The sequence below is a fragment of the Bos indicus genome, chromosome 2 (assembly GCF_029378745.1).
Source record: "Bos indicus isolate NIAB-ARS_2022 breed Sahiwal x Tharparkar chromosome 2, NIAB-ARS_B.indTharparkar_mat_pri_1.0, whole genome shotgun sequence".
Taxonomy (NCBI): Eukaryota; Metazoa; Chordata; class Mammalia; order Artiodactyla; family Bovidae; genus Bos; species Bos indicus.
In genome coordinates, this window is record NC_091761.1 from 126539519 (window position 1) to 126550436 (window position 10918).

Genomic DNA, 10918 nt, shown 5'->3' on the forward strand with positions numbered 1-10918 from the left:
TGATGGGGGCAGTGTGGGCCGGGCGAGAGAGGCAAGTGGGAGCCACACCCCAGAGGGCCTCACCCACCAGGGCTCCTCTCAATTTCTCCCAACCCTGGTCTCAGGCCCTAAAGGTTTGATCTCAGTCAGATAAGCCTGGACAGGGGGTCTTGGTTCCTAACCCAGCTCAGAGAGGGTAGGACATAGTCCTTCAATCTAGCAGACACTTGGCCCCTTGGCCGAGGTCCTCCGGGAAGAGGCAGAGATGGGGGCTTATCCAGGGTCCCTTTCCCTCTCTGTTGATCCCAATTCCAAGAGGGGTACAAGTGGTTAGAGCAGCTGTATGTCCTTCCTGCCTTCTAACCCATGGGTACGTGGGAAAGAACTGGACAGCAGCCTCTTCACCTTTCTCAGTCCCCTGTGGTTGGAGGCGTGATGACAGGAGGCTGGCTGTGAGGGAACCGCTAGAGGTTGGGTGGGCAGTTCTCTCTGAATCTGTTGTTCTGAAGAAACTCAGGTACTGCAGTGGGGGACTTGCCTCTGTAACTGTGGATGCCCAAGGTCTGGGTGGGGGCGTGTGGGTCCTCTGGGACCTCCCTTCTTGAACTCCCAGGGACCAGTGACCAAATGCCACTAAAGAGAGGGTGACTACAGCAGGTTCTGGGCTGGGTTCTTTCAAGGGGATCCAAACGGGTAGGGCCCCAGCTTCCAGACTTTGGGGCAGGGAAGGTGGGGTGGGAGCTGCCTGGTGCCACCTCTCCTGCTGATGGGGACACAGGCAGCCCCTGGGTGCTGGCTCTTCGGGTCTGGTGATGTCCAGTGACCACACGTAGGACCCTGCTCCAAGTACACAACAGCTTTATTGAGCCCCGGCTGGGTGGTGCTTCCTCCTCCATGTCAGAACCTCCCTGTGTTGGCCATGGGCACCCCCCAAGCTCTGCCCGTCAATTCCTACAAACTGCTCATCTCTAGCATCAGTGCCTCCCAAGGATTGGGGGTGCTTCTCCTGCTAGTGATGATGGCCGCCATCTCGGGGGGGATGGGATGAGGGCTGGGGCGTGTCACCTCAGGTGAGGTGGAAGAGCTGGATGAGGGTGTTGGTCAAGAAGAAAAGGATGCTGCCACCGGCCAGGCTGCCGAAGGCTGGGGAGCCACTTCGGGGTTTCTTGGAGGTGCTGATGGTATGGTTTCCCAGGACTCCAGTTTGTATCTGCAAGAGGAGAAGTGGGGCAAGCCCGGGGAGGGGTGAGTCTCAGGTGTGTTGTTCAGAGACACAGTTCTCCCACCCCCAGACTGCAGCCCCTGGTTCCCTGTCCCAACGGTCGTGACTTCTGCCACGAGGTCCTGTGGGGAGGGCTGGCTGCTTCGGGCCATGACGCAGGCAGGGTCAGAGGCAGTCCCCAGTCTATGTGCCCTGGAACCTTTCTTTCACGTCCACCAGGCCACCCGCACCTCCAGTATGCAGGAGATAGGGAAATCTGTGGCCCCAGACCTTGACCTTAATAGCCCAGCCAGGGCCTTAGCCTCTCTGAACCTGTTTCCTCATCTAGTGAATGGGAAGAAGAGCCCATCACAGTCGTGGGGGAGGTCACATGAGACTGGGCTGGAGAAAAGGTGCTTGGTAGCGTGTGGGTGGGTGGGGGTAGGGAGGGTGTGGCTTTTTCCCCCAAAGAGATGGCCAGATGGTGATCAGGCTGTTCTCAAAGCCTGATCACCCTGCAACTAAAGCTGCCCTTGATGGAGATTAAGCTGTTTCTGATGGCGACCAAGGTGTCCTTAATGCTTGATCAGGCTGTTCTCGATGGAGAACTCGATGGCTCCCTTCTCTACCGACTAGCATGTGAGATGCTGCCAAAGCCACCTCTTGGAATAGCAGTTGATCTTGAGACTCTAGCTGTTTCTGGAATGGGAGATTTCTATCTTAGCATTGCCAAACACTCAGGCTCCTCACCTGGGGTGGGGGTTCCCTGCTACCTCCATCAGGCTCCATTTGAACCTCTCCCTGGCCCCCCTCCCAACAGGACCATTTCCCCAGTTTCCCTGTGGGTTGATGCCATCGTCACTCAGGGCTGTCTTCCCAAGCCTCTTCATCCTCTGTTATTCCACAACACCCCTTGGGGGCTTCAGTATGCTGGCACCCTGTCAGGGTGCCCCAGCCTCAAGTACCAGAGGCAGCAATGCTCAGCGGAAACCCTCCAACAGTCTGACCCTAACCAGAAGAACTGGAAGACTGGGAGCTAGGCGTCTGGAGGCCTTGGTTCCCATGGAAGGGGAGGTCTGAGGAGCCTGGGGTGGTGCTTCCAGGGACTCCAGGGGGCTGCTCTTACCTGAATCATAATCAGGAGGCTGATGGTGAAGAGGAGGAAGAGGAAGCCTTTCATTTTGGGAGGCTCTCCGCGGCTCTCTTGGTAGCAGCTTTTGGAGATGAACTCAGGGCTGTCTGCAGGCCTCTTTGGGCTTGGCTGCTTTTGAAGGAGGGTAAAGCAGGGAGGCGGGGTGGAGGGAAAGGAAGGAGGGCCTCTGGGGTGGGGTGGGTACTGCTGCTCTTCTACAGACCTTGCGATTGAGGATGCCAGGCCCCAGCTCCACAGCTCTGGCAGGTGACAGACGGTTCTGGAGTGGAACTGGGGCACATCCCAGGAGATGGGAGGTGGGCAAACCCAGAGGCAGCTGGGGGGCAGTAAAGAGGGCCCTGGGCTCGGAGTCCTGCAGAATGGGGATTGAATCTTGGTTTAATCACCTATCAATTCTGGGACCCGGGGCCAGAAACTGTACCTCTCTGAAAGAACTGCCAGAGAATTACAAAAATATGGTATTATTAAAAGGAGATTGGGGCAGGGGATAGGCGCTGAAGGAGGAAAAGCTGGGATAAATTTAGGTTTCAAAGTAAGGTTGTGGACCATTCCAAGATTGAGAAGAAAGGCTTGGGGAGCATGAAAAGTGGGGTATGTAGATTTCTGTGAAAATGAAGGTGAAATGTGACAGGAACCCAGAAACCTAGCTTCTAGTTAAGCCCATTTCCTCCGGGCCTCAGGTGAGAAGACTGAAGTGGGTTATTTCTGAAGTTTACTAAGACCTAGCATCTTGTGACTTGGATAAAGAAAACAGCAGATGGGTGTCTGTATTAGTCTCAGAGCGATGGGAAGAAGGCTAGTGGAGGACCAGGAGTTAACTAAACTGCAGGGGAAGGGATTTGGGGTGGGGGTGTCTGTGAAGTCCCAGCCAGGGGTTAGGGGACAGGGTGAATCACAAAGATGCCTGAACAGTGCTCTATTCTTTATACATCCTCTCACTTTATTCTCTCAGTGGGACTCTGCAGCAGGTTCCATTATTACCCCCATTTTCCAGATGAAGAAACTGAGGCTTGGATATTAAGTGACTTGCCCAAGGTAATAAAAGGAGGAGCCCGTTTCAGGTGGGATTGCATCCAGGTCTGCTGAAGCAGCAGCTATGCATGTAACCTCTGGGGCTGTCCTAGAAGTTACCGATTAAGTCTTCATTCCCTGCTTGGCTCCCTCCTAGAGGACCCAAGAGTCCTTTCTGTAGCCCAGCTTCAGCTTCACTCACCCTCCCTTCCTTAGTCTATTCTGTGTCTCGTTTGCATGCCCGGTAGTAAAAGAAATCCCCCTCTCTCACTTCCCTGCTAAGGTTTTGGGCCTCCTGTAGCAAGCCTCAGAAAAACTTGAGTGAGCCCTTAGGGCCTCCAGCCCTGGCTAAAAATAAACGAAGGAAAAAAACAAACAAAAACCTGAAAGTCAGGCTGGTGAAAGCCAGGAAGTGAAAAGGAAGGGGCAGGAATCTTGAGGCTCCGGGGGAGGGGAGGTGGGAGGGAAGGAAGTGGGTGGAGCCCTCCACTACTTGCCACCAAAAGTGGATGTCGCTCAGTCGTGTCCGACTCTGTGACACTCTTTGTGACACTGTACAGTCCATGACATTCTCCAGGCCAGAATACTGGAGTGGGTAGCCTTTCCCTCCTCCAGAGGATCTTCCTAACTCAGGGATCAAACCCAGGTCTCCCGCATTGTAGGCAGATTCTTTACCAGCTGAGCCACAAGGCCCCAAACTGGAGAATGCGGGCATCGATCCTGCTACCTCTTGCATGCTCAGCGAGCACCATACTATTTGAGCTAATTCCCCACGCCAATAGATAAGCCTGCCTCACCTGTCACGGCTCACCCCCATCAGCTCCTTCACCTGAGGCAGCTCCTGACCCTTAACCTCACCACATTGGCTGCCTTTGGTGCAAGTGGGTGGGTGAGAGTCCATGAGGCAGCAGATGCCAGAAGGGCCCTGGCCCCAGGAGACAAGAGGCCCAGGTTGAAGCCTAAGATTGCCCTGCTGAAACTGGCTCCATCCCACTGGGCGGGCGGTCTTCTCTCCTCTTACAAAGAGGCAGCTAAGACAGGCTAAACCCTGGGTCCTTTCTCCATGCTGCGGATTCGTGTGACGATACTTAAATGCCAAGCTCATATCTGCAAAAACATTCTTACAAACCCCAGAAATTTCATTTTCCACATCCTGAGTCTCTGCTGTTGTTTGAGCTTGAGCTGCTAGTGTTTGGGCAATCTGGTGGGTGCTGGAAGGCTTTTTAGAGTTTGGGACTTGTGACTTGGAGGGATGTCTGGAGTCTGTTAGTACCTGGGAGAAGTGGGGCTTCAGACTTCTCTCCTGCCCTCTGAGCAGCTTCATTCTGTCTTAACACCATCTGGATAGACAGAACCCTGGTTGCAAAACTTAGAAGAGCTTAGAGAGACCCCCATTTTACAGATGGGAAAATTGAGGACCCAAGAAGGGCAGATTAATGCAGAGCTAAAGAGAGAACCTAGCTGTCTCTAGATTTTCCTGCCCTACCATACACCTTCTCCAAACCTGACTTGGGAAATCTCAGTCCATAGCCCCTATCTCCCCCAGGAATCAGGCCTAAACTCCTTAGTGTGACATTCAAAGGCCTTCCTTTCTCCCCAGCCTTCTGTTTTGGGTTCTATGCATATCACACCCTAGCCCACAGCCACACCCATCTTGCATCTCTAGTTGCCCCAGGCTCTTTTACAACCCAAGTTGTTTTCTCTTTAAGGAAAGCCCTTCAGTTGTTTTATCTGATAATATTCCTTCTTCAAGACTTAGATCAAGGGACTTCCCTCATGATCCAATGGCTTAGAATCCTCACTCCCAATGCAGGGGGCTTGGGTTCAATCCCTAGTCAGGGAACTAGATCCCACATGCCACAATTGAGAGTCTGCATGCTGCAACTAAAACCCTGCAGTTCAGTTCAGTCGCTCAGTCGTGTCCAACTCTCTGCAACCCCATGGGCTGCAGCACGCCAGGCCTCCCTGTCCATCACCAGCTCCTGGAGTTTACTCAAACTCATGTCCATCGAGTCGGTGATGCCATTCAACCATCTCATCCTCTGTCGTCCCCTTCTCCTCCTGCCTTCAATCTTTCCCAGCATCAGGGTCTTTTCCAATGAGTCAGTTCTTTGCATCAGCTGGCCAAAGTATTGGAGCTTCAGCTTCAGCATCAGTCCTTCCAATGAATATTCAGGAGTGATTTCCTTTAGGACCCTGCATACCTTAACAAAAATCCAATATCATACATGCCACGACTAAGACTTGGTGAGCCAATAAATAAATAAGTAAATAAAAATAAATATTTAAAAAAAGAAGACTTAGCTCAGAAGCCCCTTCCTCTGCGAACATTTCCATTTCCCTGATGCTAGAAACTCCTTCAAAGGGAGGGGGTTCCTCAGTATTCCAAGAGCTCCTTCTGTTGGCCACTGCTCTAAAGATTGTATCTGCTAAGAATATTGTCTAGTAGCTTGACCCAAGACCAGGTCCCTCTAGGTCTTGTCACCTCTCTAACTCAGCACAAGGCAGAATATGGCAGTTAGGTGTCAGGGCCAGCTGAATAATAAGTGAATACAAGGCGATCACACCTTACCTCTGAGCCTTGCATGCCTGTATTCATGAGGTCAATAAATGCTTATTATGGGGCAATAGCAGACTAAATATTTGGGCAGTTACCAATGAAGAAAAGAATTAAGGGGAATAAAGATGTGAGCCCTTCACTTGGGGCTGCTTTTCCTCTAAAAGCACTTGCTCCTTCCGGAAGAAACAGTTGAGAAGCTGTGCAGAGCTTTCCACAGATTTCTGGAGCTGGGGGAGAAAACTGCAGTTCAAGACCTGCTAAGAAAGGAGGGCCCTGGCAAACTCCCCCGCCCTCCACTAGGCTTTGGGTTGGGAGCATGAAAGGTTATACATGAGGAGTACAAATGAACAAGAAACAACAGCCCAACCCCTCATAGAAAGTGAAGACAACATGATCAAAAATCAAACAAAAAATAAGAGGAGCAATAAATAATAGGAACAATTACACAGAAAATCCAGATAGTGGAATTATCAACCAAGCTTTTAACTAATAATGCTTAGTATATTCAGATATATAGAAGACAAGACCAAGGACTATAGATTATAGAATAGAACCAAATGGAAATTCTAGAACTTAAAAATATAATAATAGAAATTAAGAACTCAGTGAATAGGTTTAACATCAGATTAGACACAAATGAGGAGAGAATTAGTAAAGTGGAAAATGATAATAGAATATTATAGCCAAATATAGTTAGTTGTTAAGTATCTGCTGTGTGCCAGGTACTGCACACACTGGGGCTACAGAAGTGGGGGAAAAAGCGGCATAGCCCCTGATGTTATGGAACTGACATCTGGGTGTGTGTGTGCTCAGTCCTGTCCGACTCCTTGTGACTCCATGGATCATAGCCCGCCAGGCTCCTCCATCCATGAAATTTCCCAGGCAAGAGTACTGGAGTGGGTTACCATTTCCTTCTGCAGGGGATCTTCCTGACCCAGGGAGTGAACCTGCATCTCCTGGATTGGCAGGCAGACTCTGCCACTGAGTCACCTGGGAAGCCCATTTGAAAGGAGAAAACATTAACCATGATGGTAATTTAAGACTTCAATAAACACTATGAAGAAGTCAAAAGGGTAGTGAGAAGAAAGAGAAATGAGGGGAGGACATATGTAGGTTAGTGTTCAGGGAAGACCACTCAAAGGGAGTGTTTGTGCAGAACAAGAGGGACCTGGGGGGCTTCCCTGATGGTCCAGTGCTTAAGAATCTGCCTGCCAGTGCAGGGGACAAAGGTTCCATCCCTGGTCTGGGAAGATCCCCCTGCTGTGGAGCAGCTAAAGCCTCGCACCACAGCTACTGAGTCTGCGGGCCTCAGAGCCTGTGCTCCACAAGAGAAGGCACTGCGGTGAGAAGCCCGCGCACCGCAGTGAAGAGTAGCCCCCACTCACCTCAACTAGAGAAAGCCCATGTGCAGGAAGGAAGACCCAGTGCAACCAAAGAAAAAAGGAACCTGAGCATGCAAAACACCTCAGATGACTCCCCATCCCAGTTTCTCAGTGTTCTTTAATGACTGTGCCCAGCTTAGGGCAGTCCCGCAATGGGCATCTGCACAATATGTGTTTGAGCTCGGGGACAGAATGGAATAGAGCACGGGCGGGGACGGGCGGGGAGGGGCTTGCGTCTCACATTACAGTTTGATCTGCTCTGCAGCTTTCACCCCCACAGAGAGAGGGGTGCGCATTCCAAGGGAAGCCTCCATCCATTTGTTCAGCCGTTCATTTCAGGCCATTTGTTGACACCTACCGTGAGTCAAATAAGACAGATGGGTAAGGATCCCTTCCCTTGAGAAGTTCAAAGTCTGCAAGGGAGACACATACTGAAAAAAAAAATCACAAAATGGAATAAGGGATGTTATAACGGCAGCAGGGCTCTTAGACTGTAGAGTGTAACAATTCTACTTGTGGGGAGTGAGGGTATTCATGAATGAGGGGACGTTTGAACTAGTTCTTGAAGGATGGAGGGGATTTTTTTCCAGGGGGAAAAGGCAAAGGAGGATGTTCTCATTGGCAGGAGAGGCCTGAATGTAGAGAGCATGATGGTTTCTGAAACATTGAGAAGGGTGAAGGGCAGGACACATAATACGATATGAAGGTCCTAAATGTCGACAGGAGCTAGGATGGGCTTGACCCACGGTGCCGGTGATATGGGTGGAGAAGAGGGGGAAGGTGGGAGAGACGACAAGGTTTTTATTGTGAAGGAATGCTTGGACTTACAGGACCTCTTTCTCCCTTAGTCTTTACCTCTCCCTCCTGACCTGCTAGGAATTGATAAACTCTTTAGTGCCAAAGGGGTCATAACTGGTAAGGGTTCTTTGGGAAATGACTTAGTTGCAAAGTGTACTCAGTCTATTCTCAAGAATAGAGGCCTCCAGAACCCTCAGACCCCAGGGCTGGGGTCTACTTCCTCATCCCACAGGTGGGGAGCAGGCGCAGAAAGAGCCTCCCTACTCCCATTCCAGGGCCTTTCCACAACTGTCAGAGGAATGAATATCCACCCCAGGATGGAGCTAAGAGGAGGCCAAGTGGCCCCCACCCCAGAAAATCCAGAGGTAATCCTGGGTGAATTTGGAAGCTGGACAAATTTTCCTCCAATGTCCTTCCAACACTCAAATCTTTTGTGAACCTGGAGACCTTGGAAAGATTTCTAGAACCACCTAAGATGGGAGATAGAAAAATATAAGTCAGAAAAGTAACTGTTAGGTGAGCTTAGACTCTTGTTTCACTCTTATAACTTTGTTTTTGGAAAACAGCTTTCTAAAAACAGTAACACAACAATGTTATGAGGAATTGTACACATTTAGTTTGCACAATAACCCTACAAGGTAGGTTTGATTAGAATCTCTATTCCAGATATGGAAACTGAGGCTCAGTGGAGTAACTGGAGCAGAGACAGCCAGCTGAGTGACAGAGCGGGGCTTCCTGGGTAGCTCAGACAGTAAAGAATTTGCAGAAGACCTGGGTTTGAGCCCTGGGTTGGGAAGATCCTCTGGAGAAGGAAATGGCTACCTACTCCAGTATTCTTGCCTGGAAAATCCCATGGACAGAGGATCCTGATGGGGTCCTATTCATGGGGGGTTGGGGGTGGGTTGCAAAGTGTCAGACACGACTGAAGGCAGTTTTCACTCCACTTCACCTCAAGCGACAGAGCCCAGCCCCATAGACTTATTAAATTATGCTGCCCGTGTTTCCTCAATAGATGACTATGATTATTTTCCAAGTTTCTACAAAGAAAATGTATACTTCTACAATAAGGCTCTGATTTCTCTCTTTAACAAATAATAAACTGCCTGCCAGGTTAGAGGGCTCCCATCTCCCTCACAGGAACTAGATATTTGCTGAGTGTCTGCCTACTGCAGAATCTCAGGCCAGGCTTCCAGCCCTGGGAAGGAGGGAGGTATGTTGTAAACCCCGATGCTTGGATAAACGCCAGCTCACTCCCTAGTCTTGCGGAAGTGAGAGGCAGAGCACAACAGGGCCCATGAGGCCAGCGCCCCTGCCTCCCATAGTGACGGTCCTTGCTTACCTTTGAGAGCAGAAGGAACATGAGCAAGGTGACAGTATAAGGTTGCTAATTCTCTGACTACCAATCCCCCAAAACACTGGGCCCCAGACTTTCTCATTTCATACACCTTAAGCCTCAGAGAACTTCCCGAGCGCAGTTTCACGGCAAGAGAGGTCTCCTACCTCCAACTTCCAGTCACACTTTCCACTTGAATTCTTCCCTTAGCCATGAACCAGTACCATCTGCACCCTGACTTATCTTTGCCTGCCTGTTTTACTAAAGTGGGAGCTTCAAGAAACAGCACAGACTCTGAAGGCAGACAATTCTGGGTTTGAATCCACTTTTCTGCTTTCTACCTGCACAGTCTTGAGCAAGTTGCTTTACTTCTCTGAGCTTCAGTTTTCTCATCTCTAAAGCTCATAATTTTGGCATCTGGCACTTGGAAGATGCTCATTAATTGGTAGGTCCTTTCAGTTTCCAATTGGTGTGTAAAGAATGCCTCAAGGAGCCTGCCCTCCCCTAAAAGCAGTAGGTTAGAGAGTCAAATGGAAAATATTAATAAGTGCAGTTGGAGACATACAGATAAAGGGCTTTGGTAGTTGAGCCAAGTTATAAGGAAGTGGGTGCTGGAAATCATAAGACACCCAGATCATCACAGCTGGATGACTATGAGATAATGGTAAGTGAGATAATGATAACAAAAGTTAAAAGCAGGAAATGTTTTGAAAACTTACTCTGTATGGGTATTGTGATAGGTATTCAGTATGTATTGTCTCGTTTAATTCTCATGGCAACTCTGTGGGGTGGGTTTGTGGTGGTTGTTGAGTCACTAAGTCATATCTGATTCTTTGGGACCCCATGGACTGCAGCACACCAGGCTTTACTGTCCTTCACTGTCTCCTGGAGTTTGCTCAAACTCATGTCCATTGAGTCAGTGATGCCATCCAACCATCTCATCCTCTGTTGCCCTCTTCTCCTCTTGCCCTCAATCTTTCCCAGCATCAGGGTCTTTTCCCACAAGTCTGCTCTTCGCATCAGGTGGCCAAACTATTGGAACTTCAGCATGAGCTTTTGCAATAAATATTGAGTTGATTTCCTCTAGGATTGACTGGTTTGATATTATCCCCACTTTACAAAAGAAATTAAGGTAACTTGCTCAAGGACACACACACAGCCCGGGACTCCTGGTGCCAAAGACCATGCTCTTAACAAAACTATCTCTAGTTGCTCTAATCCAACAGGTTGTTTTTCATGTGAGGCTCGGGAGGGGGAAGGGTCTCACCCAAAGTCACTCTAAGTATCTCACCCAACGGCAGGAGTCTTACTCGAATTTTTACATAAAGGAAATAGAATCTGAGCGTCTCTTTGGGGCGCCAAGAAATTAGCAGAGAAATGCAGATTTAAGAAGCATTTATTAAGTACTTGCATCATTTCAATTCATGCTCAAAATAACTTCCCTTTAGTACTGTACTGATCAGATGGAAAAACAAGCTCAGCAGGATAAATGTAATTTCTC

The 10918-nt window shown here is 49.5% G+C and overlaps 1 long non-coding RNA gene across 1 annotated transcript; it reads right to left on the reverse strand.

Moving 5' to 3' along the window:
* Positions 1-820: 820 nt before the first annotated feature.
* Positions 821-3736, reverse strand: LOC139178538 (uncharacterized). The gene is made up of 2 exons (XR_011562915.1): positions 2307-3736; positions 821-1189 (listed from the first exon to the last, which is right to left on the reverse strand). It is a non-coding gene; the product is annotated as an uncharacterized lncRNA (long non-coding RNA).
* Between the last annotated feature and the right edge of the window lie 7182 nt (positions 3737-10918).